Source organism: Antedon mediterranea, chromosome 2 (assembly GCF_964355755.1).
Source record: "Antedon mediterranea chromosome 2, ecAntMedi1.1, whole genome shotgun sequence".
In the NCBI taxonomy this organism is placed as follows: Eukaryota; Metazoa; Echinodermata; class Crinoidea; order Comatulida; family Antedonidae; genus Antedon; species Antedon mediterranea.
Genome location: NC_092671.1, coordinates 5,615,230 through 5,642,907, shown reverse-complemented (window position 1 = coordinate 5,642,907; position 27,678 = coordinate 5,615,230). Strand labels below are relative to the sequence as shown.

At 32.6% G+C, this 27,678-nt stretch overlaps 54 non-coding genes across 54 annotated transcripts; all 54 read left to right on the top strand.

Moving 5' to 3' along the window:
* Positions 1-26: 26 nt before the first annotated feature.
* Trnaq-cug (transfer RNA glutamine (anticodon CUG)) lies at positions 27-98 on the top strand. Its single transcript has one exon. It is a non-coding gene; the product is annotated as a tRNA-Gln (tRNA).
* Positions 99-379: 281 nt separating this feature from the next.
* Positions 380-451, top strand: Trnaq-cug (transfer RNA glutamine (anticodon CUG)). The gene has a single exon. It is a non-coding gene; the product is annotated as a tRNA-Gln (tRNA).
* Positions 452-561: 110 nt separating this feature from the next.
* On the top strand, positions 562-633 carry Trnaq-uug (transfer RNA glutamine (anticodon UUG)). The gene has a single exon. It is a non-coding gene; the product is annotated as a tRNA-Gln (tRNA).
* A 273-nt stretch (positions 634-906) lies between these two features.
* Positions 907-978, top strand: Trnaq-uug (transfer RNA glutamine (anticodon UUG)). Its single transcript has one exon. It is a non-coding gene; the product is annotated as a tRNA-Gln (tRNA).
* A 93-nt stretch (positions 979-1,071) lies between these two features.
* Trnaq-uug (transfer RNA glutamine (anticodon UUG)) lies at positions 1,072-1,143 on the top strand. Its single transcript has one exon. It is a non-coding gene; the product is annotated as a tRNA-Gln (tRNA).
* A 93-nt stretch (positions 1,144-1,236) lies between these two features.
* Positions 1,237-1,308, top strand: Trnaq-uug (transfer RNA glutamine (anticodon UUG)). Its single transcript has one exon. It is a non-coding gene; the product is annotated as a tRNA-Gln (tRNA).
* Positions 1,309-1,401: 93 nt separating this feature from the next.
* Trnaq-cug (transfer RNA glutamine (anticodon CUG)) lies at positions 1,402-1,473 on the top strand. The gene has a single exon. It is a non-coding gene; the product is annotated as a tRNA-Gln (tRNA).
* A 96-nt stretch (positions 1,474-1,569) lies between these two features.
* On the top strand, positions 1,570-1,641 carry Trnaq-uug (transfer RNA glutamine (anticodon UUG)). The gene has a single exon. It is a non-coding gene; the product is annotated as a tRNA-Gln (tRNA).
* Positions 1,642-1,735: 94 nt separating this feature from the next.
* On the top strand, positions 1,736-1,807 carry Trnaq-uug (transfer RNA glutamine (anticodon UUG)). Its single transcript has one exon. It is a non-coding gene; the product is annotated as a tRNA-Gln (tRNA).
* A 94-nt stretch (positions 1,808-1,901) lies between these two features.
* Trnaq-uug (transfer RNA glutamine (anticodon UUG)) lies at positions 1,902-1,972 on the top strand. Its single transcript has one exon. It is a non-coding gene; the product is annotated as a tRNA-Gln (tRNA).
* Positions 1,973-2,252: 280 nt separating this feature from the next.
* Positions 2,253-2,324, top strand: Trnaq-cug (transfer RNA glutamine (anticodon CUG)). The gene has a single exon. It is a non-coding gene; the product is annotated as a tRNA-Gln (tRNA).
* A 109-nt stretch (positions 2,325-2,433) lies between these two features.
* Positions 2,434-2,505, top strand: Trnaq-uug (transfer RNA glutamine (anticodon UUG)). The gene has a single exon. It is a non-coding gene; the product is annotated as a tRNA-Gln (tRNA).
* Positions 2,506-3,312: 807 nt separating this feature from the next.
* On the top strand, positions 3,313-3,384 carry Trnaq-uug (transfer RNA glutamine (anticodon UUG)). Its single transcript has one exon. It is a non-coding gene; the product is annotated as a tRNA-Gln (tRNA).
* Positions 3,385-3,988: 604 nt separating this feature from the next.
* On the top strand, positions 3,989-4,060 carry Trnaq-uug (transfer RNA glutamine (anticodon UUG)). The gene has a single exon. It is a non-coding gene; the product is annotated as a tRNA-Gln (tRNA).
* Positions 4,061-4,172: 112 nt separating this feature from the next.
* On the top strand, positions 4,173-4,250 carry Trnaq-cug (transfer RNA glutamine (anticodon CUG)). Its single transcript has one exon. It is a non-coding gene; the product is annotated as a tRNA-Gln (tRNA).
* Positions 4,251-4,344: 94 nt separating this feature from the next.
* Trnaq-uug (transfer RNA glutamine (anticodon UUG)) lies at positions 4,345-4,416 on the top strand. The gene has a single exon. It is a non-coding gene; the product is annotated as a tRNA-Gln (tRNA).
* A 93-nt stretch (positions 4,417-4,509) lies between these two features.
* On the top strand, positions 4,510-4,581 carry Trnaq-uug (transfer RNA glutamine (anticodon UUG)). Its single transcript has one exon. It is a non-coding gene; the product is annotated as a tRNA-Gln (tRNA).
* Positions 4,582-4,675: 94 nt separating this feature from the next.
* Trnaq-cug (transfer RNA glutamine (anticodon CUG)) lies at positions 4,676-4,747 on the top strand. The gene has a single exon. It is a non-coding gene; the product is annotated as a tRNA-Gln (tRNA).
* Positions 4,748-5,028: 281 nt separating this feature from the next.
* Positions 5,029-5,100, top strand: Trnaq-cug (transfer RNA glutamine (anticodon CUG)). Its single transcript has one exon. It is a non-coding gene; the product is annotated as a tRNA-Gln (tRNA).
* Positions 5,101-5,210: 110 nt separating this feature from the next.
* On the top strand, positions 5,211-5,282 carry Trnaq-uug (transfer RNA glutamine (anticodon UUG)). The gene has a single exon. It is a non-coding gene; the product is annotated as a tRNA-Gln (tRNA).
* A 626-nt stretch (positions 5,283-5,908) lies between these two features.
* Trnaq-cug (transfer RNA glutamine (anticodon CUG)) lies at positions 5,909-5,980 on the top strand. Its single transcript has one exon. It is a non-coding gene; the product is annotated as a tRNA-Gln (tRNA).
* A 110-nt stretch (positions 5,981-6,090) lies between these two features.
* Trnaq-uug (transfer RNA glutamine (anticodon UUG)) lies at positions 6,091-6,162 on the top strand. The gene has a single exon. It is a non-coding gene; the product is annotated as a tRNA-Gln (tRNA).
* A 438-nt stretch (positions 6,163-6,600) lies between these two features.
* Trnaq-uug (transfer RNA glutamine (anticodon UUG)) lies at positions 6,601-6,672 on the top strand. Its single transcript has one exon. It is a non-coding gene; the product is annotated as a tRNA-Gln (tRNA).
* A 93-nt stretch (positions 6,673-6,765) lies between these two features.
* Trnaq-cug (transfer RNA glutamine (anticodon CUG)) lies at positions 6,766-6,837 on the top strand. The gene has a single exon. It is a non-coding gene; the product is annotated as a tRNA-Gln (tRNA).
* Positions 6,838-7,119: 282 nt separating this feature from the next.
* Positions 7,120-7,191, top strand: Trnaq-cug (transfer RNA glutamine (anticodon CUG)). The gene has a single exon. It is a non-coding gene; the product is annotated as a tRNA-Gln (tRNA).
* A 110-nt stretch (positions 7,192-7,301) lies between these two features.
* Positions 7,302-7,373, top strand: Trnaq-uug (transfer RNA glutamine (anticodon UUG)). The gene has a single exon. It is a non-coding gene; the product is annotated as a tRNA-Gln (tRNA).
* Positions 7,374-7,646: 273 nt separating this feature from the next.
* Trnaq-uug (transfer RNA glutamine (anticodon UUG)) lies at positions 7,647-7,718 on the top strand. The gene has a single exon. It is a non-coding gene; the product is annotated as a tRNA-Gln (tRNA).
* Positions 7,719-7,977: 259 nt separating this feature from the next.
* Positions 7,978-8,049, top strand: Trnaq-cug (transfer RNA glutamine (anticodon CUG)). Its single transcript has one exon. It is a non-coding gene; the product is annotated as a tRNA-Gln (tRNA).
* A 93-nt stretch (positions 8,050-8,142) lies between these two features.
* Trnaq-uug (transfer RNA glutamine (anticodon UUG)) lies at positions 8,143-8,214 on the top strand. The gene has a single exon. It is a non-coding gene; the product is annotated as a tRNA-Gln (tRNA).
* A 93-nt stretch (positions 8,215-8,307) lies between these two features.
* Trnaq-uug (transfer RNA glutamine (anticodon UUG)) lies at positions 8,308-8,379 on the top strand. Its single transcript has one exon. It is a non-coding gene; the product is annotated as a tRNA-Gln (tRNA).
* A 280-nt stretch (positions 8,380-8,659) lies between these two features.
* On the top strand, positions 8,660-8,731 carry Trnaq-cug (transfer RNA glutamine (anticodon CUG)). Its single transcript has one exon. It is a non-coding gene; the product is annotated as a tRNA-Gln (tRNA).
* Positions 8,732-9,024: 293 nt separating this feature from the next.
* On the top strand, positions 9,025-9,096 carry Trnaq-cug (transfer RNA glutamine (anticodon CUG)). Its single transcript has one exon. It is a non-coding gene; the product is annotated as a tRNA-Gln (tRNA).
* Positions 9,097-9,208: 112 nt separating this feature from the next.
* Positions 9,209-9,280, top strand: Trnaq-cug (transfer RNA glutamine (anticodon CUG)). Its single transcript has one exon. It is a non-coding gene; the product is annotated as a tRNA-Gln (tRNA).
* A 273-nt stretch (positions 9,281-9,553) lies between these two features.
* Trnaq-cug (transfer RNA glutamine (anticodon CUG)) lies at positions 9,554-9,625 on the top strand. Its single transcript has one exon. It is a non-coding gene; the product is annotated as a tRNA-Gln (tRNA).
* A 2,386-nt stretch (positions 9,626-12,011) lies between these two features.
* On the top strand, positions 12,012-12,083 carry Trnaq-cug (transfer RNA glutamine (anticodon CUG)). The gene has a single exon. It is a non-coding gene; the product is annotated as a tRNA-Gln (tRNA).
* A 94-nt stretch (positions 12,084-12,177) lies between these two features.
* Trnaq-uug (transfer RNA glutamine (anticodon UUG)) lies at positions 12,178-12,249 on the top strand. Its single transcript has one exon. It is a non-coding gene; the product is annotated as a tRNA-Gln (tRNA).
* Positions 12,250-12,360: 111 nt separating this feature from the next.
* Trnaq-cug (transfer RNA glutamine (anticodon CUG)) lies at positions 12,361-12,438 on the top strand. The gene has a single exon. It is a non-coding gene; the product is annotated as a tRNA-Gln (tRNA).
* A 273-nt stretch (positions 12,439-12,711) lies between these two features.
* Trnaq-cug (transfer RNA glutamine (anticodon CUG)) lies at positions 12,712-12,783 on the top strand. The gene has a single exon. It is a non-coding gene; the product is annotated as a tRNA-Gln (tRNA).
* A 92-nt stretch (positions 12,784-12,875) lies between these two features.
* On the top strand, positions 12,876-12,947 carry Trnaq-uug (transfer RNA glutamine (anticodon UUG)). The gene has a single exon. It is a non-coding gene; the product is annotated as a tRNA-Gln (tRNA).
* A 94-nt stretch (positions 12,948-13,041) lies between these two features.
* Positions 13,042-13,113, top strand: Trnaq-cug (transfer RNA glutamine (anticodon CUG)). The gene has a single exon. It is a non-coding gene; the product is annotated as a tRNA-Gln (tRNA).
* A 94-nt stretch (positions 13,114-13,207) lies between these two features.
* Trnaq-uug (transfer RNA glutamine (anticodon UUG)) lies at positions 13,208-13,279 on the top strand. The gene has a single exon. It is a non-coding gene; the product is annotated as a tRNA-Gln (tRNA).
* A 94-nt stretch (positions 13,280-13,373) lies between these two features.
* Positions 13,374-13,445, top strand: Trnaq-uug (transfer RNA glutamine (anticodon UUG)). Its single transcript has one exon. It is a non-coding gene; the product is annotated as a tRNA-Gln (tRNA).
* Positions 13,446-13,556: 111 nt separating this feature from the next.
* Trnaq-cug (transfer RNA glutamine (anticodon CUG)) lies at positions 13,557-13,634 on the top strand. The gene has a single exon. It is a non-coding gene; the product is annotated as a tRNA-Gln (tRNA).
* Positions 13,635-13,907: 273 nt separating this feature from the next.
* Trnaq-cug (transfer RNA glutamine (anticodon CUG)) lies at positions 13,908-13,979 on the top strand. Its single transcript has one exon. It is a non-coding gene; the product is annotated as a tRNA-Gln (tRNA).
* Positions 13,980-14,071: 92 nt separating this feature from the next.
* On the top strand, positions 14,072-14,143 carry Trnaq-uug (transfer RNA glutamine (anticodon UUG)). Its single transcript has one exon. It is a non-coding gene; the product is annotated as a tRNA-Gln (tRNA).
* Positions 14,144-14,237: 94 nt separating this feature from the next.
* Positions 14,238-14,309, top strand: Trnaq-cug (transfer RNA glutamine (anticodon CUG)). The gene has a single exon. It is a non-coding gene; the product is annotated as a tRNA-Gln (tRNA).
* A 94-nt stretch (positions 14,310-14,403) lies between these two features.
* On the top strand, positions 14,404-14,475 carry Trnaq-uug (transfer RNA glutamine (anticodon UUG)). The gene has a single exon. It is a non-coding gene; the product is annotated as a tRNA-Gln (tRNA).
* Positions 14,476-14,586: 111 nt separating this feature from the next.
* On the top strand, positions 14,587-14,664 carry Trnaq-cug (transfer RNA glutamine (anticodon CUG)). The gene has a single exon. It is a non-coding gene; the product is annotated as a tRNA-Gln (tRNA).
* Positions 14,665-14,937: 273 nt separating this feature from the next.
* Positions 14,938-15,009, top strand: Trnaq-cug (transfer RNA glutamine (anticodon CUG)). The gene has a single exon. It is a non-coding gene; the product is annotated as a tRNA-Gln (tRNA).
* Positions 15,010-15,101: 92 nt separating this feature from the next.
* On the top strand, positions 15,102-15,173 carry Trnaq-uug (transfer RNA glutamine (anticodon UUG)). The gene has a single exon. It is a non-coding gene; the product is annotated as a tRNA-Gln (tRNA).
* A 93-nt stretch (positions 15,174-15,266) lies between these two features.
* On the top strand, positions 15,267-15,338 carry Trnaq-cug (transfer RNA glutamine (anticodon CUG)). The gene has a single exon. It is a non-coding gene; the product is annotated as a tRNA-Gln (tRNA).
* Positions 15,339-15,432: 94 nt separating this feature from the next.
* On the top strand, positions 15,433-15,504 carry Trnaq-uug (transfer RNA glutamine (anticodon UUG)). The gene has a single exon. It is a non-coding gene; the product is annotated as a tRNA-Gln (tRNA).
* Positions 15,505-15,703: 199 nt separating this feature from the next.
* Positions 15,704-15,775, top strand: Trnaq-uug (transfer RNA glutamine (anticodon UUG)). The gene has a single exon. It is a non-coding gene; the product is annotated as a tRNA-Gln (tRNA).
* Positions 15,776-16,032: 257 nt separating this feature from the next.
* Positions 16,033-16,104, top strand: Trnaq-uug (transfer RNA glutamine (anticodon UUG)). The gene has a single exon. It is a non-coding gene; the product is annotated as a tRNA-Gln (tRNA).
* Positions 16,105-27,678: the final 11,574 nt, after the last annotated feature.

Sequence of the window (27,678 nt, the reverse complement as noted above, 5' to 3'; positions counted from 1 at the left end):
TTTTGACTTCTACGTTGTCAAGCATCGGTTCTATGGTGTAATGGTTAGCACTCTGGACTCTGAATCCAGTGATCCGAGTTCAAGTCTCGGTAGAGCCTGATATTTTGTTGGTCATGTCTTTTTAGACAAAATAATTAAACGTGAATTTATTATTTTATTGAAATTTTTTTTACTTCTACGTTGTCAAGCATCGTTTCTATGGTGTAATGGTTAGCACTCTGGACTTTGAATCCAGTGATCCGAGTTCAAGTCTCGGTAGACCCTGATATTTTGTTGGTCATGTCTCTTAAAATAACAAAATTAAACGTGATTTAATTCTTTTTCAAAAAAAGAATTGCATTTCGTCAATTTCCGTTTACTTCTTCTTTGCTCAACCACCTGTTCTATGGTGTAATGGTTAGCACTCTGGACTCTGAATCCAGTGATCCGAGTTCAAGTCTCGGTAGAACCTGATATTTTGTTGGTCATGTCTTTTTTAACAAAATAATTTAACGTGATTTAATTATTTTTCAAAAGAATTTGTTTCGTCGAGTTCTTTTAACTTCTACGTTGGCAAGCAGTGGTTCTATGGTGTAATGGTTAGCACTCTGGACTTTGAATCCAGTGATCCGAGTTCAAGTCTCGGTAGAATCTGATAGTTTGTTAATCATGCGTTTTAAAACAAAATAGTTTAACGTGATTTAATTCTTTTTCAAAAGAATTGATATTTGTCGAATTTTTTTAACTTCTAATTTCGTCAAGCATCGGAGGGTGTAATGGTTAGCACTCTGGACTTTGAATCCAGTGATCCGAGTTTAAGTCTCGGTAGAACCTGATATTTTGTTAGTCATGTGTTTTAAGACGAAATAATTAAACGTGAATTTATGATTTTATTGAATTTTTTTGACTTCTACGTTGTCAAGCATCGGTTCTATGGTGTAATGGTTAGCACTCTGGACTTTGAATCCAGTGATCCGAGTTCAAGTTTCGGTAGAACCTGATATTTTGTTGGTCATGTCTTTTTAGACAAAATAATTAAACGTAAATTTATTATTTTATTGAATTTGTTTGACTTCTACATTGTCAAGCATCGGTTCTATGGTGTAATGGTTAGCACTCTGGACTTTGAATCCAGTGATCCGAGTTCAAGTTTCGGTAGAACCTGATATTTTGTTGGTCATGTCTTTTTAGACAAAATAATTAAACGTAAATTTATTATTTTATTGAATTTGTTTGACTTCTACGTTGTCAAGCATCGGTTCTATGGTTTAATGGTTAGCACTCTGGACTTTGAATCCAGTGATCCGAGTTCAAGTCTCGGTAGAACCTGATATTTTGTTGGTCATGTCTTTTTAGACAAAATAATTAAACGTGAATTTATTATTTTATTGAATTTTTTTGACATCTTCGTTGTCAAGCCTTGGTTCTATGGTGTAATGGTTAGCACTCTGGACTCTGAATCCAGTGATCCGAGTTCAAGTCTCGGTAGAACCTAATATTTTGTTGGTCATGTGTTTATAGACAAAATAATTAAACGTGAATTTATTATTTTATTGAATTTTTTTGACTTCTACGTTGTCGTCAGGCATTGGTTCTATGGTGTAATGGTTAGCACTCTGGACTTTGAATCCAGTGATCCGAGTTCAAGTCTCGGTAGAACCTGATATTTTGTTGGTCATGTGTTTTTAGACAAAATAATTAAACGTGAATTTATTGTTTTATTGATTTTTTTTTACTTCTGACGTTGTCAAGCATCGGTTCTATGGTGTAATGGTTAGCACTCTGGACTTTGAATCCAGTGATCCGAGTTCAAGTCTCGATAGAACCTCATATTTTGTTGGTCATGTCTTTTTAGACAAAATAATTAAACGTGAATTTATTATTTTATTGAATTTTTTTTGGCTTCTACGTTGTCAAGCATCGGTTCTATGGTGTAATGGTTAGCACTCTGGACTTTGAATCCAGTGATCCGAGTCAAGTCTCGGTAGAACCTGATATTTTGTTGGTCATGTCTTTTTAGACAAAATAATTAAACGTAAATTTATTATTTTATTGATTTTTTTTTACTTCTACGTTGTCAAGCATCGGTTCTATGGTGTAATGGTTAGCACTCTGGACTTTGAATCCAGGGATCCGAGTTCAAGTCTCTGAAGAACCTGATATTTTGTTGGTCATGTCTCTTAAAATAACAAAATTAAACGTGATTTAATTCTTTTTCAAAAAAAGAATTGCATTTCGTCAATTTCCGTTTACTTCTTCTTTGCTCAACCACCTGTTCTATGGTGTAATGGTTAGCACTCTGGACTCTGAATCCAGTGATCCGAGTTCAAGTCTCGGTAGAACCTGATATTTTGTTGGTCATGTCTTTTTTAACAAAATAATTTAACGTGATTTAATTATTTTTCAAAAGAATTGTTTCGTCGAGTTCTTTTAACTTTTACGTTGGCAAGCAGTGGTTCTATGGTGTAATGGTTAGCACTCTGGACTTTGAATCCAGTGATCCGAGTTCAAGTCTCGGTAGAATCTGATAGTTTGTTAATCATGCGTTTTAAAACAAAATAGTTTAACGTGATTTAATTTTTTTTCAAAAGAATTGATATTTGTCGAATTCTTTTAACTTCTAATTTCGTCAAGCATCGGATGGTGTTATGGTTAACACTCTGGACTTTGAATCCAGTGATCCGAGTTCAAGTCTCGGTAGAACCTGATAATTTGTTGGTCATGTCTTTTTAGACAAAATAATTAAACGTAAATTTATTATTTTATTGATTTTTTTTTACTTCTACGTTGTCAAGCATCGGTTCTATGGTGTAATGCTTAGCACTCTGGACTTTAAATCCAGTGATCCGAGTTCAAGTCTCGGTAGAACCTGATATTTTGTTGGTCATGTCTTTTTAGAAAAAATAATTAAACGTGAATTTATTATTTTATTGAATTTTTTTGACTTCTACGTTGTCAAGCATCGTTTCTCTGGTGTAATGGTTAGCACTTTGGACTTTGAATCCAGTGATCCGAGTTCAAGTCTCGGTAGAACCTGATATTTTGTTGGTCATGTCTCTTAAAACAACAAAATTAAACGTGATTTAATTCTTTTTCAAAAAAAGAATTGCATTTCGTCAAATTCCGTTTACTTCTTCTTTGCTCAACCACCTGTTCTATGGTGTAATGGTTAGCACTCTGGACTCTGAACCCAGTGATCCGAGTTCAAGTCTCGGTAGAACCTGATATTTTGTTGGTCATGTCTTTTTTAACAAAATAATTTAACGTGATTTAATTATTTTTCAAAAGAATTTGTTTCGTCGAGTTCTTTTAACTTCTACGTTGGCAAGCAGTGGTTCTATGGTGTAATGGTTAGCACTCTGGACTTTGAATCCAGTGATCCGAGTTCAAGACTCGGTAGAATCTGATAGTTTGTTAATCATGCGTTTTAAAACAAAATAGTTTAACGTGATTTAATTCTTTTTCAAAAGAATTGATATTTGTCGAATTCTTTTAACTTCTAATTCCGTCAAGCATCGGATGGTGTTATGGTTAGCACTCTGGACTTTGAATCCAGTGATCCGAGTTCAAGTCTCGGTAGAACCTGATATTTTGTTGGTCATGTCTTTTTAGACAAAATATTTAAACGTGAATTTATTATTTTATTGATTTTTTTTTACTTCTACGTTGTCAAGCATCGGTTCTATGAGGTAATGGTTAGCACTCTCGATTTTGAATCCAGTGATCCGAGTTCAAGTCTCGGAAGAACCTGATATTTTGTTGGTCATGTCTTTTTAGACAAAATAATTAAACGTGAATTTATTGTTTTATTGATTTTTTTTTACTTCTACGTTGTCAAGCATCGGTTCTATGGGGTAATGGTTAGCACTCTCGACTTTGAATCCAGTGATCCGAGTTCAAGTCTCGATAGAACCTGATATTTTGTTGGTCATGTCTTTTTAGACAAAATAATTAAACGTGAATTTATTATTTTATTGAATTTTTTTTTACTTCTACGTTGTCAAGCATCGTTTCTATGGTGTAATGGTTAGCACTCTGGACTTTGAATCCAGTGATCCGAGTTCAAGTCTCGGTAGAATCTGATAGTTTGTTGATCATGCGTTTTAAAACAAAATAGTTTAACGTGATTTAATTCTTTTTCAAAAAAATTGATATTTGTCGAATTCTTTTAACTTCTAATTTCGTCAAGCATCGGTTCTATGGTGTAGGCCTAATGGTTAGCACTCTGGACTCTGAATCCAGTGATCCGAGTTCAAGTCTCGGTAGAACCTGATATTTTGTTGGTCATGTCTTTTTAGACAAAATAATTAAACGTGAATTTATTATTTTATTGAATTTTTTTTTACTTCTACGTTGTCAAGCATCGGTTCTATGGTGTAATGGTTAGCACTCTGGACTTTGAATCCAGTGATCCGAGTTCAAGTCTCGGTAGAACCTGATATTTTATTGGTCATGTCTTTTTAGAAAAAATAATTAAACGTGAATTTATTATTTTATTGAATTTTTTTGACTTCTACGTTGTCAAGCATTGGTTCTAGGGTGTAATGGTTAGCACTCTGGACTTTGAATCCAGTGATCCGAGTTCAAGTCTCGGTAGAACCTGATATTTTGTTGGTCATGTGTTTTTAGACAAAATAATTAAACGTGAATTTATTGTTTTATTGATTTTTTTTTTACTTCTACGTTGTCAAGCATCGGTTCTATGGTGTAATGGTTAGCACTCTGGACTCTGAATCCAGTGATCCGAGTTCAAGTCTCGGTAGAGCCTGATATTTTGTGGGTCATGTCTTTTTAGACAAAATAATTAAACGTGAATTTATTATTTTATTGAATTTTTTTTTACTTCTACGTTGTCAAGCATCGTTTCTATGGTGTAATGGTTAGCACTTTGGACTTTGAATCCAGTGATCCGAGTTCAAGTCTCGGTAGACCCTGATATTTTGTTGGTCATGTCTCTTAAAACAACAAAATTAAACGTGATTTAATTCTTTTTCAAAAAAAGAATTGCATTTCGTCAAATTCCGTTTACTTCTTTCTTGCTCAACCACCTGTTCTATGGTGTAATGGTTAGCATTCTGGACTCTGAATCCAGTGATCCGAGTTCAAGTCTCGGTAGAACCTGATATTTTGTTGGTCATGTCTTTTTTAACAAAATAATTTAACGTGATTTAATTATTTTTCAAAAGAATTTGTTTCGTCGAGTTCTTTTCACTTCTACGTTGGCAAGCAGTGGTTCTATGGTGTAATGGTTAGCACTCTGGACTTTGAATCCAGTGATCCGAGTTCAAGTCTCGGTAGAATCTGATAGTTTGTTAATCATGCGTTTTAAAAAAAAATAGTTTAATGTGATTTAATTCTTTTTCAAAAGAATTGATATTTGTCGAATTCTTTTAACTTCTAATTTCGTCAAGCATCGGATGGTGTTATGTTTAGCACTCTGGACTTTGAATCCAGTGATCCGAGTTCAAGTCTCGGTAGAACCTGATATTTTGTTGGTCATGTCTTTTTAGACAAAATAATTAAACGTGAATTTATTATTTTATTGATTTTTTTTTACTTCTACGTTGTCAAGCATCGGTTCTATGGGGTAATGGTTAGCACTCTCGACTTTGAATCCAGTGATCCGAGTTCAAGTCTCGATAAAACCTGATATTTTGTTGGTCATGTCTTTTTAGACAAAATAATTAAACGTGAATTTATTATTTTATTGAAATTTTTTTTACTTTTACGTTGTCAAGCATCGTTTCTATGGTGTAATGGTTAGCACTCTGGACTTTGAATCCAGTGATCCGAGTTCAAGTCTCGGTAGACCCTGATATTTTGTTGGTCATGTCTCTTAAAATAACAAAATTAAACGTGATTTAATTCTTTTTCAAAAAGAGAATTGCATTTCGTCAAATTCCGTTTACTTCTTCTTTGCTCAACCACCTGTTCTATGGTGTAATGGTTAGCACTCTGGACTCTGAATCCAGTGATCCGAGTTCAAGTCTCGGTAGAACCTGATATTTTGTTGGTCATGTCTTTTTTAACAAAATAATTTAACGTGATTTAATTATTTTTCAAAAGAATTTGTTTCGTCGAGTTCTTTTAACTTCTACGTTGGCAAGCAGTGGTTCTATGGTGTAATGGTTAGCACTCTGGACTTTGAATCCAGTGATCCGAGTTGAAGTCTCGGTAGAATCTGATAGTTTGTTAATCATGCGTTTTAAAACAAAATAGTTTAACGTGATTTAATTCTTTTTCAAAAGAATTGATATTTGTCGAATTCTTTTAACTTCTAATTTCGTCAAGCATCGGATGGTGTTATGGTTAGCACTCTGGACTTTGAATCCAGTGATCCGAGTTCAAGTCTCGGTAGAACCTGATATTTTGTTGGTCATGTCTTTTTAGACAAAATAATTAAACGTGAATTTATTATTTTATTGATTTTTTTTTACTTCTACGTTGTCAAGCATCGGTTCTATGGGGTAATGGTTAGCACTCTCGACTTTGAATCCAGTGATCCGAGTTCAAGTCTCGATAGAACCTGATATTTTGTTGGTCATGTCTTTTTAGACAAAATAATTAAACGTGAATTTATTATTTTATTGAATTTTGTTGACTTCTACGTTGTCAAGCATTGGTTCTATGGTGTAATGGTTAGCACTCTGGACTTTGAATCCAGTGATCCGAGTTCAAGTCTCGGTAGAACCTGATATTTTGTTGGTCATGTGTTTTTAGACAAAATAATTAAACGTGAATTTATTGTTTTATTGATTTTTTTTTACTTCTACGTTGTCAAGCATCGGTTCTATGGTGTAATTGTTAGCACTCTGGACTCTGAATCCAGTGATCCGAGTTCAAGTCTCGGTAGAGCCTGATATTTTGTTGGTCATGTCTTTTTAGACAAAATAATTAAACGTGAATTTATTATTTTATTGAATTTTTTTTTTACTTCTACGTTGTCAAGCATCGTTTCTATGGTGTAATGGTTAGCACTCTGGACTTTGAATCCAGTGATCCGAGTTCAAGTCTCGGTAGACCCTGATATTTTGTTGGTCATGTCTCTTAAAACAACAAAATTAAACGTGATTTAATTCTTTTTCAAAAAAAGAATTGCATTTCGTCAAATTCCGTTTACTTCTTCTTTGCTCAACCACCTGTTTTATGGTGTAATGGTTAGCACTCTGGACTCTGAATCCAGTGATCCGAGTTCAAGTCTCGGTAGAACCTGATATTTTGTTGGTCATGTCTTTTTTAACAAAATAATTTAACGTGATTTAATTATTTTTCAAAAGAATTTGTTTCGTCGAGTTCTTTTAACTTCTACGATGGCAAGCAGTGGTTCTATGGTGTAATGGTTAGCACTCTGGACTTTGAATCCAGTGATACGAGTTCGAGTCTCGGTAGAATCTGATAGTTTGTTAATCATGCGTTTTAAAACAAAATAGTTTAACGTGACTTAATTTTTTTTCAAAAGAATTGATATTTGTCGAATTCTTTTAACTTCTAATTTTGTCAAGCATCGGATGGTGTTATGGTTAGCACTCTGAACTTTGAATCCAGTGATCCGAGTTCAAGTCTCGGTAGAACCTGATATTTTGTTGGTCATGTGTTTTAAGACGAAATAATTAAACGTGAATTTATGATTTTATTGAATTTTTTTTACGTCTATGTTGTCAAGCATCGGTTCTATGGTGTAATGGTTAGCACTCTGGACTTTGAATCCAGTGATCCGTGTTCAAGTCTCGGTAGAACCTAATATTTTGTTGGTCATGTCTTTTTAGACAAAATAATTAAACGTGAATTTATTATTTTATTGATTTTTTTTTACTTCTACGTTGTCAAGCATCGGTTCTATGGGGTAATGGTTAGCACTCTCGACTTTGAATCCAGTGATCCGAGTTCAAGTCTCGATAGAACCTGATATTTTGTTGGTCATGTCTTTTTAGACAAAATAATTAAACGTGAATTTATTATTTTATTGAATTTTTTTTTACTTCTACGTTGTCAAGCATCGGTTCTATGGTGTAATGGTTAGCACTCTGGACTCTGAATCCAGTGATCCGAGTTCAAGTCTCGGTAGATCCTGAAATGTTGTTGGTGATGTCTTTTAGAGGAAATAATTTAACGTGAATTTATTTTTTTATTGATTTTATTTTTACTTCTACGTTGTCAAGCATCGGTTCTATGGTGTAATGGTTTGCACTCTGGACTTTGAATACAGGGATCCGAGTTCAAGTCTCGGTAGAACCTGATATTTTGTTGGTCATGTCTTTTTAGACAAAATAATTAAACGTGAATTTATTGTTTTATTGAATTTTTTTTACTTCTACGCTATCAAGCATCGGTTCTATGGTGTAATGGTTAGCACTCTGGACTTTGAATCCAGTGATCTGAGTTCAAGTCTCGGTAGAACTTGATATTTTGTTGGTCATGTCTTTTTATACAAATTAATTAAACCTGAATTTATTATTTTATTGAATTTTTTTGACTTCTACGTTGTCAAGCATCGTTTCTATGGTGTAATGGTTAGCATTCTGGACTTTGAATCCAGTGATCCGAGTTCAAGTCTCGGTAGACCCTGACATTTTGTTGGTCATGTCTCTTAAAACAACAAAATTAAACGTAATTTAATCCTTTTTCAAAAAAAGAATTGCATTTCGTCAAATTCCGTTGACTTCTTCTTTTCTCAAGCACCGGTTCTATGGTGTAATGGTTAGCACTCTGGACTCTGAATCCAGTGATCCGAGTTCAAGTCTCGGTAGAACCTGATATTTTGTTGGTCATGTCTTTTTTAACAAAATAATTTAACGTGATTTAATTATTTTTCAAAAGAATTTCGTTTCGTCGAGTTCTTTTAACTTCTACGTCTCCAAACAGTGGTTCTATGGTGTAATGGTTAGCACTCTGGACTTTGAATCTAGTGATCCGAGTTCAAGCTCGGTAGAATCTGATAGTTTGTTGATCATGCGTTTTAAAACAAAATAGTTTAACGTGATTTAATTCTTTTTCAAAAGAATTTCGTTTCGTCGAATTCTTTTTACTTCTACGTTGTCAAGCATCGGTTCTATGGTGTAATGGTTAGCACTCTGGACTCTGAATCCAGTGATCCGAGTTCAAGTCTCGGTAGAACCTGATAGGTTGTTGATCATGCCTTTTAAAACAAAATAGTTTAACGTGATTTAATTCTTTTTCAAAAGAATTGATATTTGACGAATTCTTTTAACCTCTAATTTTGTCAAGCTTCGGTTCTATGGTGTAATGGTTAGCACTCTGGACTCTGAATCCAGTGATCCGAGTTCAAGTCTCGGTAGAACCTGAAATTTTGTTGGTCATGTCTTTTTTAACAAAATAATTAAACGTGATTTAATTCTTTTTCAAAAGAATTGCGTTTCGTCGAATTCGTTTAACTTATAATATTGTCAAGAGGTTCTATGGTATAATGGTTAGCACTCTGGACCCTCAATCCAGTGATCCGAGTTTAAGTGTCGGTAAAACCTGATACTTTGATGATCATGCCTTAAAAAAAAAATAATTTAACGTGAATTTATTATTTTATTGAATTTTGTTGACTTCTATGTTGTCAAGCGTCGGTTCTATGGTGTAATGGTTAGCACTCTGGACTCTGAATCCAGTGATCCGAGTTCAAGTCTCGGTAGAACCTGATATTTTGTTGGTCATGTCTTTTTAGACAAAATAATTAAACGTGAATTTATTATTTTATTGATTTTTTTTTACTTCTACGTTTTAAGCATCGGTTCTATGGTGTAATTCAATTCAATTCAATAATACATTTATTTAAGATGGTCACAATATATAACAAACAATATTACAATAAACAATCATAAACAATTAATATAAGACCATCTTAGGGATCAAAATTAGAAGTAGAACTTGTCTCACATTGACCCCTAAAATAATAATAATAATTCAAACAAAAATAAGAACGGTACCGTATAAATATACAAATACAACGCATACAATTTAATAAATTATACAGTGCGCAACATATTTAGTAGGTTTGGTAACAAGATAAATAAAGGATTTTTATATGCTTTCTAAATGAATTTACAGTATATAAATGATTGATGGCAGTTGAATCTAGATTATTCCAATACGTTGGTCCTAAATAAGTAATAAAAAACTGGCTTTTTCTAAGTTTAACAAATGGAACATACAATTTATGTGGATTTCTTATGTTATAGGTATGATCTAATAAACGATTTGAAAATAACATTGAAACAGACTTTGGTAGTAAACCAGTAACATATTCAAACATAAAAGAAGTAACTTGAAGTTTATGAAGGTCATATATTTTTAAAATTTTAAGTTTTTTAAACAAAGGTTCTGATGCAGATGTAGATTGTTCAAAGTTTAATAATCGAACAACACGTTTTTGTAAAATGAAAATTCTTTGTAAATTTGATGGATAATCAGCTGCCCATATAATATTGCAATAAAGTAAATGTGGTAATATAAGCGAATTATACAAAGAAAGTAAAATGTGTTGAGGAAAAAAATATTTTATCTGGTTTATAACACCAATGCATTTAGACATTTTGATTGAAATATTTTTCTGATGACCGGTCCAATTTAAGTTTTCATTAATTAAAATTCCAAGAAATAAAGTTTCGCTTTTTCGGTCCAGATTTTTACCATTTAGAACAACCTGAATGTTTTTGTTACTTAATTTATGCCTGTTTCGATGGGAGTGAAATATAATGAAATTTGTTTTTGAAGTATTAATCAATAATTTATTAGAAGAGAACCAATTTTCAATCTTATTTAATTCTAAATTAAAGGTATTTACTAATAAATCAATATTTTTGTTTGAATAAAATAAAGTTGTATCATCGGCAAAGGAAACAATATTCAGTGTATCACTAACAAAGGTTATGTCATTTACGTAAATAAGAAATAATAAGGGTCCAAGGACCGACCCCTGTGGTACACCACATGGAACGTTCTTTGCCGATGATTTACAGTTACCAATCTGTACATATTGTTTACGATTACTAAGATAACTAATAAACCATTTTAACGAAACACCTCTAATGCCATAACGTAACAGTTTTGAAAGTAAAATATCATGATTAACAACATCAAAAGCTTTGGATAGATCAAGAAAAGTGCTTAACAAAAATTCTTTATTTTCAAATGCATTATTAATTGAATGTATAAGTTCAAGCATAGCGTGACAGGTAGAGTGTTTTTTACGAAAACCATATTGATGATTATTTAGGATGTTATGTTTAGTTAAATATGTATAAAGACGAGTATGCATTAATTTTTCTATTATTTTTGAGAGAATGGGGAGAACGGAAATCGGTCTATAATTTTTAAGTAAGTTTGCATTTCCCTTTTTAAAAACTGGGACCACTTTAGCTAATTTTATATGATCAGGTACGATTCCTGTAGTAAAAGATAAATTGATAACATAAGTAAGAGGAATTAAAATAAAAGGAGTAACTTTTTTAAGAACAGAAGGTGTAAGGGAGTCGTGTCCTGATCCTTTATTAGAGTCTAGACTGTTGATCATGTTCAACACTTCATTTTCAGTGACTGGGTTAATAAAAAATGAATTAATGGGTGGGGGTGGTAAATTCGACATTGGATCAATATTATTATCTGGGATGGAGTTGAGCGTTTTTAAACCGATTTCTGAAAAATATTTGTTAAAGTGATCACATATAGAGTTAGTATCATAAATAAATTCATCCCCAATTTTCAAGACTGAGGGATTTTTATTAATTTTTCTAGCTGGATTTAAAACAGAATTGATCACACCCCAAACTTTCTTAATATTTGTTTTGACTTGATTGAATTTTCTTTCATAATATTGTTTTTTAGCAGTACGACAAAGAGCAATAAACAAATTATTATAACTTGTGTAATGTAATGGTTAGCACTTTGGACTTTGAATCCAGTGATCCGAGTTAAAGTCTCGGTAGAACCTGATATTTTGTTGCTCATGTCTTTTTAGACAAAATAATTAAACGTGAATTTATTGTTTTATTGATTTTTTTTTTACTTCTACGTTGTCAAGCATCGGTTCTATGGTGTAATGGTTAGCACTCTGGACTCTGAATCCAGTGATCCGAGTTCAAGTCTCGGTAGAACCTGATATTTTGTTGGTCATGTCTTTTTAGACAAAATAATTAAACGTGAATTTATTATTTTATTGAATTTTTTTTTACTTCTACGTTGTCAAGCATCGTTTCTATGGTGTAATGGTTAGCACTCTGGACTTTGAATCCAGTGATCCGAGTTCAAGTCTCGGTAGAATCTGATAGTTTGTTGATCATGCGTTTTAAAACAAAATAGTTAACGTGATTTAATTCTTTTTCAAAAAAATTGATATTTGTCGAATTCTTTTAACTTCTAATTTCGTCAAGCATCGGTTCTATGGTGTAGGCCTAATGGTTAGCACTCTGGACTCTGAATCCAGTGATCCGAGTTCAAGTCTCGGTAGAACCTGAAATTTTGTTGGTCATGTCTTTTTTAACAAAATAATTAAACGTGATTTAATTCTTTTTCAAAAGAATTGCGTTTCGTCGAATTCGTTTAACTTATAATATTGTCAAGAGGTTCTATGGTATAATGGTTAGCACTCTGGACCCTGAATCCAGTGATCCGAGTTTAAGTGTCGGTAAAACCTGATACTTTGATGATCATGCCTTTAAAAAAAAATAATTTAACGTGAATTTATTATTTTATTGAATTTTGTTGACTTCTATGTTGTCAAGCGTCGGTTCTATGGTGTAATGGTTAGCACTCTGGACTCTGAATCCAGTGATCCGAGTTCAAGTCTCGGTAGAACCTGATATTTTGTTGGTCATGTCTTTTTAGACAAAATAATTAAACGTGAATTTATTATTTTATTGATTTTTTTTTACTTCTACGTTTTAAGCATCGGTTCTATGGTGTAATGGTTAGCACTCTGGACTTTGAATCCAGTGATCCGAGTTAAAGTCTCGGTAGAACCTGATATTTTGTTGCTCATGTCTTTTTAGACAAAATAATTAAACGTGAATTTATTGTTTTATTGATTTTTTTTTTACTTCTACGTTGTCAAGCATCGGTTCTATGGTGTAATGGTTAGCACTCTGGACTCTGAATCCAGTGATCCGAGTTCAAGTCTCGGTAGAACCTGATATTTTGTTGGTCATGTCTTTTTAGACAAAATAATTAAACGTGAATTTATTATTTTATTGAATTTTTTTTTACTTCTACGTTGTCAAGCATCGTTTCTATGGTGTAATGGTTAGCACTCTGGACTTTGAATCCAGTGATCCGAGTTCAAGTCTCGGTAGAACCTGACATTTTGTTGGTCATGTCTTTTTAGACAAAATAATTAAACGTGAATTTATTATTTTATTGATTTTTTTTTTACTTCTACGTTGTCAAGCATCGTTTCTATGGTGTAATGGTTAGCACTCTGGACTTTGAATCCAGTGATCCGAGTTCAAGTCTCGGTAGAATCTGATAGTTTGTTGATCATGCGTTTTAAAACAAAATAGTTAACGTGATTTAATTCTTTTTCAAAAAAATTGATATTTGTCGAATTCTTTTAACTTCTAATTTCGTCAAGCATCGGTTCTATGGTGTAGGCCTAATGGTTAGCACTCTGGACTCTGAATCCAGTGATCCGAGTTCAAGTCTCGGTAGAACCTGAAATTTTGTTGGTCATGTCTTTTTTAACAAAATAATTAAACGTGATTTAATTCTTTTTCAAAAGAATTGCGTTTCGTCGAATTCGTTTAACTTATAATATTGTCAAGAGGTTCTATGGTATAATGGTTAGCACTCTGGACCCTGAATCCAGTGATCCGAGTTTAAGTGTCGGTAAAACCTGATACTTTGATGATCATGCCTTTAAAAAAAAATAATTTAACGTGAATTTATTATTTTATTGAATTTTGTTGACTTCTATGTTGTCAAGCGTCGGTTCTATGGTGTAATGGTTAGCACTCTGGACTCTGAATCCAGTGATCCGAGTTCAAGTCTCGGTAGAACCTGATATTTTGTTGGTCATGTCTTTTTAGACAAAATAATTAAACGTGAATTTATTATTTTATTGATTTTTTTTTACTTCTACGTTTTAAGCATCGGTTCTATGGTGTAATGGTTAGCACTCTGGACTTTGAATCCAGTGATCCGAGTTAAAGTCTCGGTAGAACCTGATATTTTGTTGCTCATGTCTTTTTAGACAAAATAATTAAACGTGAATTTATTGTTTTATTGATTTTTTTTTTACTTCTACGTTGTCAAGCATCGGTTCTATGGTGTAATGGTTAGCACTCTGGACTCTGAATCCAGTGATCCGAGTTCAAGTCTCGGTAGAACCTGATATTTTGTTGGTCATGTCTTTTTAGACAAAATAATTAAACGTGAATTTATTATTTTATTGAATTTTTTTTTACTTCTACGTTGTCAAGCATCGTTTCTATGGTGTAATGGTTAGCACTCTGGACTTTGAATCCAGTGATCCGAGTTCAAGTCTCGGTAGAATCTGATAGTTTGTTGATCATGCGTTTTAAAACAAAATAGTTAACGTGATTTAATTCTTTTTCAAAAAAATTGATATTTGTCGAATTCTTTTAACTTCTAATTTCGTCAAGCATCGGTTCTATGGTGTAGGCCTAATGGTTAGCACTCTGGACTCTGAATCCAGTGATCCGAGTTCAAGTCTCGGTAGAACCTGAAATTTTGTTGGTCATGTCTTTTTTAACAAAATAATTAAACGTGATTTAATTCTTTTTCAAAAGAATTGCGTTTCGTCGAATTCGTTTAACTTATAATATTGTCAAGAGGTTCTATGGTATAATGGTTAGCACTCTGGACCCTGAATCCAGTGATCCGAGTTTAAGTGTCGGTAAAACCTGATACTTTGATGATCATGCCTTTAAAAAAAAATAATTTAACGTGAATTTATTATTTTATTGAATTTTGTTGACTTCTATGTTGTCAAGCGTCGGTTCTATGGTGTAATGGTTAGCACTCTGGACTCTGAATCCAGTAATCCGAGTTCAAGTCTCGGTAGAACCTGATATTTTGTTGGTCATGTCTTTTTAGACAAAATAATTAAACGTGAATTTATTATTTTATTGATTTTTTTTTACTTCTACGTTTTAAGCATCGGTTCTATGGTGTAATGGTTAGCACTCTGGACTTTGAATCCAGTGATCCGAGTTAAAGTCTCGGTAGAACCTGATATTTTGTTGCTCATGTCTTTTTAGACAAAATAATTAAACGTGAATTTATTGTTTTATTGATTTTTTTTTACTTCTACGTTGTCAAGCATCGGTTCTATGGTGTAATGGTTAGCACTCTGGACTCTGAATCCAGTGATCCGAGTTCAAGTCTCGGTAGAACCTGATATTTTGTTGGTCATGTCTTTTTAGACAAAATAATTAAACGTGAATTTATTATTTTATTGAATTTTTTTTTACTTCTACGTTGTCAAGCATCGTTTCTATGGTGTAATGGTTAGCACTCTGGACTTTGAATCCAGTGATCCGAGTTCAAGTCTCGGTAGAATCTGATAGTTTGTTGATCATGCGTTTTAAAACAAAATAATTAAACGTGATTTAATCCTTTTTCAAAAAAAGAATTGCGTTTCGTCAAATTCTGTTGACTTCTTCTTTGCTGATATTTTGTTTGTCATGTCTTTTAGACAAAATAATTTAACGTGAATTTATTATTTTATTGAAATTTTTTTACTTCTACGATGCCAAGCATCGGTTCTGTGGTGTAATGGTTAGCACTCTGGACTTTGAATCCAGTGATCCGAGTTCAAGTCTCGGTAGAACCTGATATTTTGTTGGTCATGTCTTTTTAGACAAAATAATTAAACGTGAATTTATTATTTTATTGAATTTTTTGGACTTCTACGTTGTCAAGCATCGGTTCTATGGTGTAATGGTTAGCACTCTGGACTTTGAATCCAGTGATCCAAGGTCAAGTCTCGGTAGAACCTGACATTTTGTTGGTCATGTCTTTTTAAACAAAATAATTAAACGTGAATTTATTATTTTATTGATTTTTTTTTACTTCTACGTTTTAAGCATCGGTTCTATGGTGTAATGGTTAGCACTCTGGACTTTGAATCCAGTGATCCGAGTTCAAGTCTCGGTAGAACCTGATATTTTGTTGGTCATGTCTGTTTAGACAAAATAATTAAACGTAAATTTATTATTTTATTGAATTTTTTTTTACTTCTACGTTGTCAAGCATCGGTTCTATGGTGTAATGGTTAGCACTCTGGACTCAGTGATCCGAGTTCAAGTCTCGGTAGAACCTGATATTTTGTTGGTCATGTCTTTTTTAACAAAATAATTTAACGTGAATTTATTATTTTATTGAAATTGTTTTGACTTCTCTGTTGTCACGCATCGGTTCTATGGTGTAAGGGTTAGCACTCTGTCTCGCTAGAACATGATATTTTGTTGGTCTTGTCTTTTAAAACAAAATTATTAAAAGTGATATAATTCTTTTCCAAAAGAATTGCGTTTCGTCGAATTCTTTTAACTCCTAATTTGGTCAAACACCGGTTCTATGGGGTAATGGTTATCACTCTGGGCTTTGAATCCAGTGATCCGAGTTCAAGTCTCGGTAGACCCTGATATTTTGTTGTTTGTTTTAAACAAAATAATTAAGTAAGATATTCTTTTTAAAAAGATTTACAACCAAATTCAATTTACGTCTTGTTACAGTCTGATATTACACCATAGGCGTGTCAATTTTTATTGTCACTTTGTATTTTAAATTAAGTTATTGAATAAATAGGGGAGTGACAATGAGTGTTAATTATGCTATTATTGGACGGGCGTGGTATATAATGACCTGTTCTAACATTGTACTGTTCTTAGTTTTTATTTTAAAATAACAATTACAAGCATTGGAGGTATATACCTCCATGGTCCAAATGGTATTTATGAATGCTTGTATTAATAGTAGGTCTACCGTACTGTTTCCAAGTGTTAACAGAACTAATCTCATATTTAATAAGGAGAAGCATGCTGCTGTTTAGTAATTCGTTACGTTCCGGTCATCTGTCATCAACTCGCAAGTGATGCCTTTAAATTAAAGAGTACGAACTGTTGTTTGAGTAACCCGGATTTAATAAATAACCATACTTTAGGAGTAAAATTTAACATGCCTATAAAGGAATGGTTGTTGTTGCCGTTAGACTATGATAAAGAAATATTGTGATGACTAATAATATATGCCTGCAGTAGTACAAAGGTATTGCCTCTGACTAAATATAAACAAAGAATCAACTGTTTTATCTTATAATAAAGAAAGTGTAAATGAACCGATCTCGAATCGTCGTCGTTCAAGAACTGATTTATGAGCGGTTTACGGTGAAAGGGTTGATAAATAAACACCATTATGAATCGGAAGTGGTAGACAGTACATCCATGTAGTTGAGAAGTTCATTTTTGTGATGATCAAAGCATTTCGAGGTTCACAAAAATAATACCCAGTAAATTTTACATGATAGTAAATCATAAATGAAACAATGCTATATCAATCAATATTATGCTACCACTAAAAAATGTGTCATGTAAAAAATTGTCTTTTTAACGGTTTATTATTCGATATAGGCATACATTGTTAAAATTAAAAACAGAGAATATAAGGGATGGTTTTTCAATAAATACTTTGAACTTGCATATTATCCTGGAAAACAGCTGGAATGTAACTGACGTTTTCATATGGAACAACAGTCATGGAAAGAATATAGAAGATAATGAATACAGTACTGTAGATAAATCATGATAATGCCTCGAATAGGACAGACAGAGAGCAGAATCAGCGTTTAATTGGAGTTTGAAGGTAAGTTTAAATCGGTTAATACTAAACAACTACAGTCTAATCCCCTTCTACCGTTTTCTGCTTAATATCTTTTGCCTGAATGTAAACTACCTATAAATATTGTACCTACAGCTGTAGTGTTTCAAACCCTAAGCTGTTTTTAACAGTTACACGATATTGACTTGTGACAAATTGGTACAGCTGAGTGGAGTGTATTTAAGCCCCTGTAGGGGTATCAATCTGCTGAACAAGGAACAGCTGGTAGGCTACTTTAGAAAGCGAAGACATTTATTTACATTCGTAAATAATTAATCATTGATTTATTTGTAAGTTCTGCATAAATAGCCAGGATTTGGGTTACATTGTTACATCGTATTAAAAAAAAATCTATAATAGTATTGCCGTAAACACCTTGATGTTTGTTATGGCAATCTGGATTTGATTTGATCAGATTTGATAATGGAGGATCATAATTTCTCCATGATTTGAAAATCTGGGGATCCTAATCCCAATCCTCTCGAAGCTGGGTGTATATTTGTATTAATCATGTCAGACTAGATATAAATATGCCATTTTTATGATGAAATGGTAAAGATTTGTCTAAATCAGTTTAGGATAAATTATCATAAAATAATAAAAGAAAATTAACATTTCCTATAAAATTATGAATAATATAATCGGTAGTAGGCCTATACTGCTTGTTTTGTTTGAGATTTTGTTTAATTTTAATAATAATGATCAATTTTAATCATATGTTTTTCTTTATATAATAATATTATAGTTTAAGCGTAGTATCCCTTGTAATTAATAAATCCATCGTAATAATAATTATTATATTTCGTTGGCTCTCATAATATTTATTAATGCTTCTAAGACAGCTGTATGGAAACTGCATTGATAAAACCAGGCTAATTATTCATCCGGTTCCCTTTGCTGAAATACAATTGAGAATTAAATAGTCTTTATACGAGGTTGTTAGTTTGATTACCTTAATAGGTAAGAATTAATTATCATATTATTAGAGCATGGTACACCAGACCTAATATATCTATAGGAATAAGAGCTACACTGCTCAGGATAACATTATTCAACTGACATTATTCAACTGTTGTTTTAGGGTATAGGGCCTACATCACCTATTGAGACTGCAATTGGAATAGAACAAATTATCGTACAGTACCGTATAGTTTTATTTCACCAGGGAGTTTAATAACAACTCCCTGATTTCACCATGGCATAAATGGCAAAATCTAAACATAAACTGCGATACCCGCAGGGTTCTGGTTGAAATCGTTTAAAGCCCTGTCTACACTATCAAACCTTATGTGACAAAAACAATGTGATGTGCCCATGGACATGATGATGTCATATCACTACCACATTTGGGCACGTCACACTTTTTTTGTCAAACTAGTTCGATAGTGTGGACAGAGCTAAGTCAATCAAGAAATGGTTCCATCCAACTGAATGTTACTAACAGCTTTTTAGAAGCATTTTTGGCTTACTGACCGTAATAATCACCAATATAAATAACCCAGAGGTTTTAAAATACAATTCAGATACTAGATATAATAATTTATATATATATATCAATTAACTGAATGCTTCCATATGGTTTTTATCAATTTAATTAGGTATGGTCATTGATTTTTCTTCTTGAGCTCACTGTGTCCGATTACAGATTGTTGTGCTCTTTGGGGATGAAATCATAAATTATTATAAAGTTGTTTTGTATTCTCTGGCTGTTGATTTTACCAACAAAAATGTTGTTTTCCTGGGAATTTATTTCTTATTTCGTAATTTATAACTTCGAGTTTTTCAGTAGCTTTCCATACATTCTAAATAGGCCTATAGCCCTACATGCGTCTACATGCATCTGCATGGTAGCGACCATACAGCAGCATTAGTAGGCCTACTGAAAAAATCCTTGTCAGTTCTCAATCTGCGCCATATCTCTAAAATGTGGTGACTTTGCAATCCACTAAAGTTTCCACCTTTTAAGCTTATATAGATTGGGAATTTATTTTTAACCTTAAAAATAAAATAGGGCAACCGATAATATTAATGCGCACCCATATATATTGGGATGATACATCAATATCCACCATTTTCCATGTAGATTTGCTATTCTAATATTAATATTAATAATTGGATAGACATTGTGGCGGAGAAGACACGCGCGACTTATGTTACTGTCTTGAGATGAGCCTACGGAGATTATTACCCGATGGAAAAAATAGTACGTCCATAATTATCTCAAAAGTTAATGAGAATACTATACCAGAAATGCTTAATGAATTTCGAAATTCTCTGACAGACTTAATATTTTATATGATAGGCCAAATAAATTCAGGTGGGATGGGATATGAAGATACACATGATCAAGGAACACATTTTGTGAGTATCCTCCTATATACTGTATGTCAAACATTGGCAGCCATGTTTAACATTCATTTACACGGTAGCATAGTACGTCAACATGTGCCGATTTTTTTGTTCATTATTAATATCCTTTGTTATGTGTTCACACTCTCGGTTCTCATGTTCTTCGTGTTTGGTACATTATTCTTGCCAATTAACAAGTTTCTGTGATTATGTAGTACTAGTATGCTAACATTATATAATACTACACTCTTTAACCAACAAAAAGCATGTATTTACGGCCACAGCACAACATGCACAACAAATTTAAATGGAAACTTTTGCATGTTTGGCAATTCAACGAACTCGTCACAAATCCATCTCTCGCGACTCTTTTGAATTTCATATTTAGCGTTTCATACAACAATACATTTATTACATTGTTCGTGCCAATGCCATTAGGGTATCACAACTGCTATAGACATTATGACCCGAGATCCATAATTACTATACCGGTGTAGAAGGTCGTTTATTTGTTTGTTCATTATTTTTTTCCCCGTTTTTGACCTTGAAATGATAATAATATTTTGTGGATTTGGTATACACAAGTAAGGTATACAATAGAACGCACTTCTTAATTATGCACTATATAATGCAACGTATATAAAATAATAATAAATATTAATATTTAATTGATTGCAATTTGTTGAATTAAATGAATACTGAGAGTCGTTTTGATTACTTTTTATTTATTTTTTTTAGGTTAAGTTTGAGTTCCATCAGATTGTTATTATAACCTGCAGTATATATACGCCCTGTACAATTATAATGTATTCCATTAACCTATATATTATTCTGCATGACAATAAAATGCTCAATATAGCTGGCTAATTGTATTTCCGATAAAATGAGATACTGTAGTTAGTCTAGTTAGTTAAAAAGTGTGAATGAAGATGGGTAGGCTTATTCATGCTTAGTATTGTTGAAAACGTAGAATAAGGGTCTAACTTCTATATTTTAGGCGTAGGCCTAATTCCTCTCTCTCTCTTCCCTACATGCAATTAACTCGATATAATTGTAGTTCCGATAAAATGAGGACTGTATCTATAGTCAAGTTAATACAGTATAAACATTTTGAAAGAAGATGGGTAGGCTTATTCAAGCATGAATTGTTGAAAATGTAGAATAAGGTTCTACAATTCTCGTCGGATATCATAGGCCATTTTCGTTGTATGGTTACAGCTAGTCTACCTTGGAGGAAGGCAGTCATATATCTTTTTAAATCATTATCTATATAAACCCTCTACCAAAAAGTCGTAAATCGTCGATACATTTTCTTCAACAGATGTTGAAAGGAGTCGTATTTCACAGTATAGTTTATCACCTTCAATTCAATAAAGAAGGTTCATGCGAATGTGATATTTATAAATATAAGCTAGTCATTTTAACACAATAGACATACGATTTGATCGCGATCCTTTAATATGCTACCTTAATACCAGTATTATCAAAAATCCATAATTAATTAAATTACTGCAGTAATAAGATGGAGCTCTTATATGGAGTAAAGATAACTAAACACTTAGTCCTACCTTTGTCTGTGATCATACATATCTCCAGAAAAGATCAACTCATTCGAATGCAACTAAATCCTTATAAGAATTTCTCGATTGAGGTTTCAAATAAATGTTTCCATGGATAAGAAAAATATTAAAAGAATTTGTTTCTTGTGACTGATTCTATGCATTTCTGACGAACCAATAATAAGATGACTTTACGAGTTTTCCCACATTGCATTGCAAGCAATCCTGTTACGCATCGGTGAACACCAGCAGTCAGTCCGACCCAGCCAACCACCAACCACATTCACCTATAATCTCCTATTTTATATACTCTTCTGTCAATATTTCTGAACATTGATAATTGTAGAAATATTCGAAAATATTGTAGTATATTATGTTTTTAATCTAAATGACGGTTTACATTGCCTCGCATATTGCCTCGCATGAAAAATTAGTTACCAGTTGAGACGTTTTCCGCAGTATAGGCCTATTACCAGCTACTGTTGAGACGTTTTTTCCTTAAAAATAATCGTTTAATTACATATTTTAAAATTAGTTTTACTTAGAGAACAGAGCAACCCGGATGGGGTAATCAGTGTTATACATAAGCATTTTAGTTTCTTTTCAGGGATTAACCGTAGGCCTGTTGTGTGATCATTTTAGTCGGCTGAAAGTCAATGTATTATATACCAATAAAAGAATGCTCAAATACTGTAATAGTTTTACCAATGTGAAGTTATGAATGCCTTGGTTTTATCATGGACCTATAAATTATAGGTCCATGGTTTTATCAATTATATGGAAGGAAGCTGAAGGAGTCCGGCACCTTGAAAATGCGGTGATTTTAATATTATCTCGTAATAATAAAATTACATTTTTACAAATAATAAATACCATATAATTAAATGATAGCAATTTCTTTGTATTTTTTCTGCAAAATGACGTCATCGAGTAGCCTAAGAAATGGACTAGATCACGTTTTGCTGATCCAGGTGGATCTGTTGAATGATAATCTAAATCTGATAATCCGTGTTTATTTCGGAATAGAGGTAATTAGCTTAGGCCTAATAGTTGACCTTACTAGGTAATTAATACACAATAAATTACTAAATACTGGGAAATAATAATAGGCCCTACAGATGGCACCATCCAATAGTTGTAAAAGAGGCACATTAACGTGATGTAGTCTAAAATCAGGGTGCCTACCCGTTTGATGTTAGCCAGGGCGTCAAGAGTCATTAATTATGGCTCAGACACACCCTTAATAACCGTACTGGTTTTTAACTAAAGCCCGCGGGAGACTCTAAATGGCGTCTAGCTAACATTACTGAACTACAAACAGATAAAAACATTTTGTAATGATATTTTTAATGATATTTTAATACGTCGTCAATCAGTGATGTGAGACTGTTTATGTTACAATTCAAGTATTTCACTATAACAATAATTATACAATAATTAGGCCGGTGATTCCCAGATATATATTTTTTTTATGAATGAACAAGACCTGTCGAGCTATTCTAGGGTCAATCATGAATATTTTTAATAGCATTACTTATTTCTACATCAACGCCTATTATGTTTGAAAATTATGCGATGACTCACTGTATTCATTCAAGAGTTTGTAGGCTATATAAAATAGAAATACAATGCAATATGGAAACAATAGCAGGACCACAGTTTATATTGACTGAGATCAAATCGATAATGCTTTTCGTTTGAACTGATTTTAACAAAAAACTCGAGGCGAATACCTGGCCACAAGAACTTCGTCATTAATCTCAATAAAGATTGTATATATCATATTTATCATTTACAATAAAATATATAGTGTATATTGACAGAGCCTATTAAATATATTGATGTAAAATATTTGTCTATTTGAACGCATCGGATATGTAAAATATTTTATATATCCGATGCGTTCAGATAGACAAATACTTAAAATTACATATCGTCTGGATCTCGTCGCAATTTTAAGGACCTCTTTCCTCTTCTATTTTTCTATCTTGACTACTCACGCATGGTTTTTTTTTTCATGCTAATTTTACTTTTATTTTATGTGGCGGATACAGAAATTAAAATTAGAGAAGGAGGAGTTGGGCCAAAAATTATCTTTAACAGTAGTGTTTATATGTGTTTTGTAACGTTCGAAATTTAGGATAGAAAGGCCTACTTGATCCGCCTATGTTCAACCAGGGAGTTTTCTAATAACAACTCCCTGGTTCAACCTTAATAACTTAGCTATCGAAGGGAAAGTGTAGGCCTTTGAATTATAAAGATTTTGGTCGTCCAAAATGGCAATAAAGACCGCTAATCAAACGGTGCCATACCAATTACACTTGTATAATACCCTTTGTTACCATTAGACCAAAACATCCGATTACAATCCCACAAATCTAAATATTTGACTTCAAACTTAATGAATCGTCAAATTTGCTTTTAAAGTCGTAACCAAACTTGTATAATTCCATTATATGTATAAATTATTAGAAATGTGATATTTCTTGAAATTCAAAAGCTTGTTTATCAAATATAAATTAAAGTAAAAACATTTATTGTAATCGTAGAATGGGTTTTATTTGTCAAGGAGCCATTTGGGTGCGCTTAACAAAATCACAACATAAACTGTGTTTAAGTCATTTTAATCCTCTCTGAAATACAATAGTGTTTGTTGATATAATTATTGTTTTTTTTTTTCGATAATTCACGACAACATATTTCTCAATTTTGTAAAAATCAAGAACAATATCTTAAAATTAAGTGTAGATTAAATTGTAGTTTGTTTAATAGTCCTCTAGACCATGACCTATACTAGACAAACGGTCAGAAATCTAACGATACGCCCTCGCAGTTCAGTCTTGAAGGAGGCCATTGAATTAAACTAGTATGAAACAAAAAACTATAAATCCAGATAATTTTAATTAAATCCATATTTAATATCGTCGGAAAAAGACAATATACATGCATTGTTATTTAAGTGCACTTGTTGCTTTTTGCACAATGATACAGTGGCGTTTAATATCACTGACCTTTTGCTAACGTCACTACATAAGTGGTTGAGTAGGTCTACTCAACAGTGAAAAGTCGTTAGACCTATTACCACCGCAGCATTGACCTCTACACTGTATAGCATTGTAGCAAATTTGAGTCCTTCGCCTCAAAACGTTAAGACAGGCGTAATTTAAACTTCTGACCAATCAGCGTTGGTTATGGTAATGTCCTTAATGTCGCGTAACATTCCTGTAGTAATCCAACGTTTGGATGATTCATGAGATAAAGAACTGTTAACCTAACTGATATCTATAACAATTATTAAATCTAGAATCTGAATTTTGTATTTTAAAACCTCTGGGTTATTTATAGTGGTGATTATTACGGTCAGTAAGCCAAAAATGCTTCTAAAAAGCTGTTAGTAACATTCAGTTGGATGGAACCATTTCTTGACTGACCTAAGCTCTGTCTACACTATCAAACTAATTGACAAAGAGTGATGTGCCCAATGGTAGTGATATGACATCATCGTGTCCATATATGGGCACATCACATTTTTCTGTCACATAAAGTTTGATAGGGACAAGGCTTCGCAGAAAGCCGTAACTAAACATTCAATATACGTCTACCCGATAAAACTATTAGCAGTCTCGATGTACTTGTAAACTTGGCAGGATCCTTAAAATATTTAATTGAGCGGAACATTTTATACAAACATTATTTGTCTATTATTTTAACATTATTATGAGTAATCTATCGCGTAGGGAAATCAAATAGAGTAGCCCTATAGCATGATACAATCATGTCTTTGCGAACTTTTCCCGATCATATCAATAACAAGCTAAGACTTCTTTCAGACTAAAAATAATTTCATTTAATAGGCCTACATAAAATGTTTTATTATATTATCTGCATATTGTCACGTAGTTTGATTTGATTTGAATTTGTTAGGAAAATCATCATAAAAAATATATACAAGTGATAACATAAATTACTGAAATTGCAATATTTTTCAGGATAGCTCAAAAAGCTTATTAGCTTATTTCCATTGGGATCCTTTTAAGTGACTAATAATAAAAAAATACAAATAAAAAGAATGTCTCAAATATGAAAATTATTGACGAAATGACGTCATTATCTTAGACATTCATTCATTCTTAGACATTCATTCATTCTTATACGCGGTCAATCAAGTTTGAAAATACCCCATCCAAATAATTCCACTGTTATTTATGAATTATAGTTAGGCTTTACTCTGTAAAAGATAACACATTGAAGATCCGGTGACGTCACAATCACTATGTTCGTGATTCTACAGTAAGCTTACATGGTTCATCAAAACGTGCAAGGACCTCATTTTAAAACATACAGATAATGTCATTTAATTTATTTATACATTATCTATAAATTGCCTGCCATGATATGAGTAATAAAGTTATAAATGTATAAAGTCATTTCTAAGTTTTTGTGACGTTAAAGTATGTATCATTTCCACGATTTTAAAGGATTCCTATTAATTTTATAGAATGGAAAACTGTCTCAGCAATGATTAGCCAAAATTATTTTAGATACATCTTTCGAGACGAGTAAGGGGTTACCCCGGTATACGACGAGTAGGGGGTTTACCCCGGTGTACTAATACATCACAGCCACTGATCATAACTGGGCCCTCTGGGAGGTCATTCTTTGACCGAAGAGGTCACCCAGTGTACATGAATAATACAATACATATAAATACCGCACTGCAGTAATTATTCAATCAATATTGGATTCGACAAGACATCCAATGTTTACCTATGTATATGTAGGTTATGTCTTCATCCATTATGAATTAAATTAGGACCTGTGTAAATTCTGCATAATATTATCAACAATGCTATAGGTTTTGTTTAGTTTCTTAATCAAATCAATATAGCTATGTTTATTAATTGGTTAGGATTAGATTTGGGTGAGAACCCGTTGGTTAAAACAATTCAGAAATATATTTGATAAGATTCAAGACAGCCACGTCATATACCAACATTTCATTTTGTTTTCAATTTAAAGGTGCACTGGCCTTGAATAATAAAATGAAGATAAATATAAACACCACAATTTTAATTGGCTATTATACAGTAGCATGAAATAAAACCATTAAGTTAACATATTTTATATTGTATCTTGATAAACCAATTTTGAAGCTGTGAATACATTAGCCCTGGTTTATTTTTAGATCAGGCAGTTTCGCGAACAGATTTGCACGTTCTGGCCAAGTTATGACGTATGCACATAGCAGACGACATCAATATACCCATAAAGAGCAGAAGCTCTAACAACTGCTCAAGAGTGGACTTATAATTAGGAAATTGACCTAAAATATTGTCTGCTATTTGAAGTGTCAAATCCTGTTATGACAAAAATATTAGACCTCTGATATCACGCATTCTGTATGCGTTTTTAGGCCTAATGTCTGAACTGGATTTAAATTTTTTGCATAGCTTCAATGCGTCCGGCGTATTATAGTTCTAAACATAAGATTATAGACCCAATACATGTTTATTGTGGTATTCTTGAATTCTAATTCATGATAGAATTGCCAGTGATCGTAATGCAATCTATCGATTTTCTAATTTCTGATCCAACAACAATGTTAAGAGTCTTAGGTCAGTAACCTTATTAAATACTTATTATATAATTAAGACCTAGGGAGATGGTGGTTATTTAAAAACATAATATGCTAATTATTTCCGAATTAGCATTCGGTACAAAATATATAGAGAATAATCATAATAATTGCTTTGTACTTCGTCTAAGGTCAGCACTTTTGTGTATTCGTCATCATGAGCCCGAGGAATACATTTTGTTGGTGTTAAGGAACTATATTTGTTACGTTCGGCATAGAGTTTACTATAATATCTCTATGTGCGTTAGGTTATCGTAATGCGATTGAATAGAATATAAGATTGTACAGAAGATGTGAGTAGAACTCTCCTGATTTGCC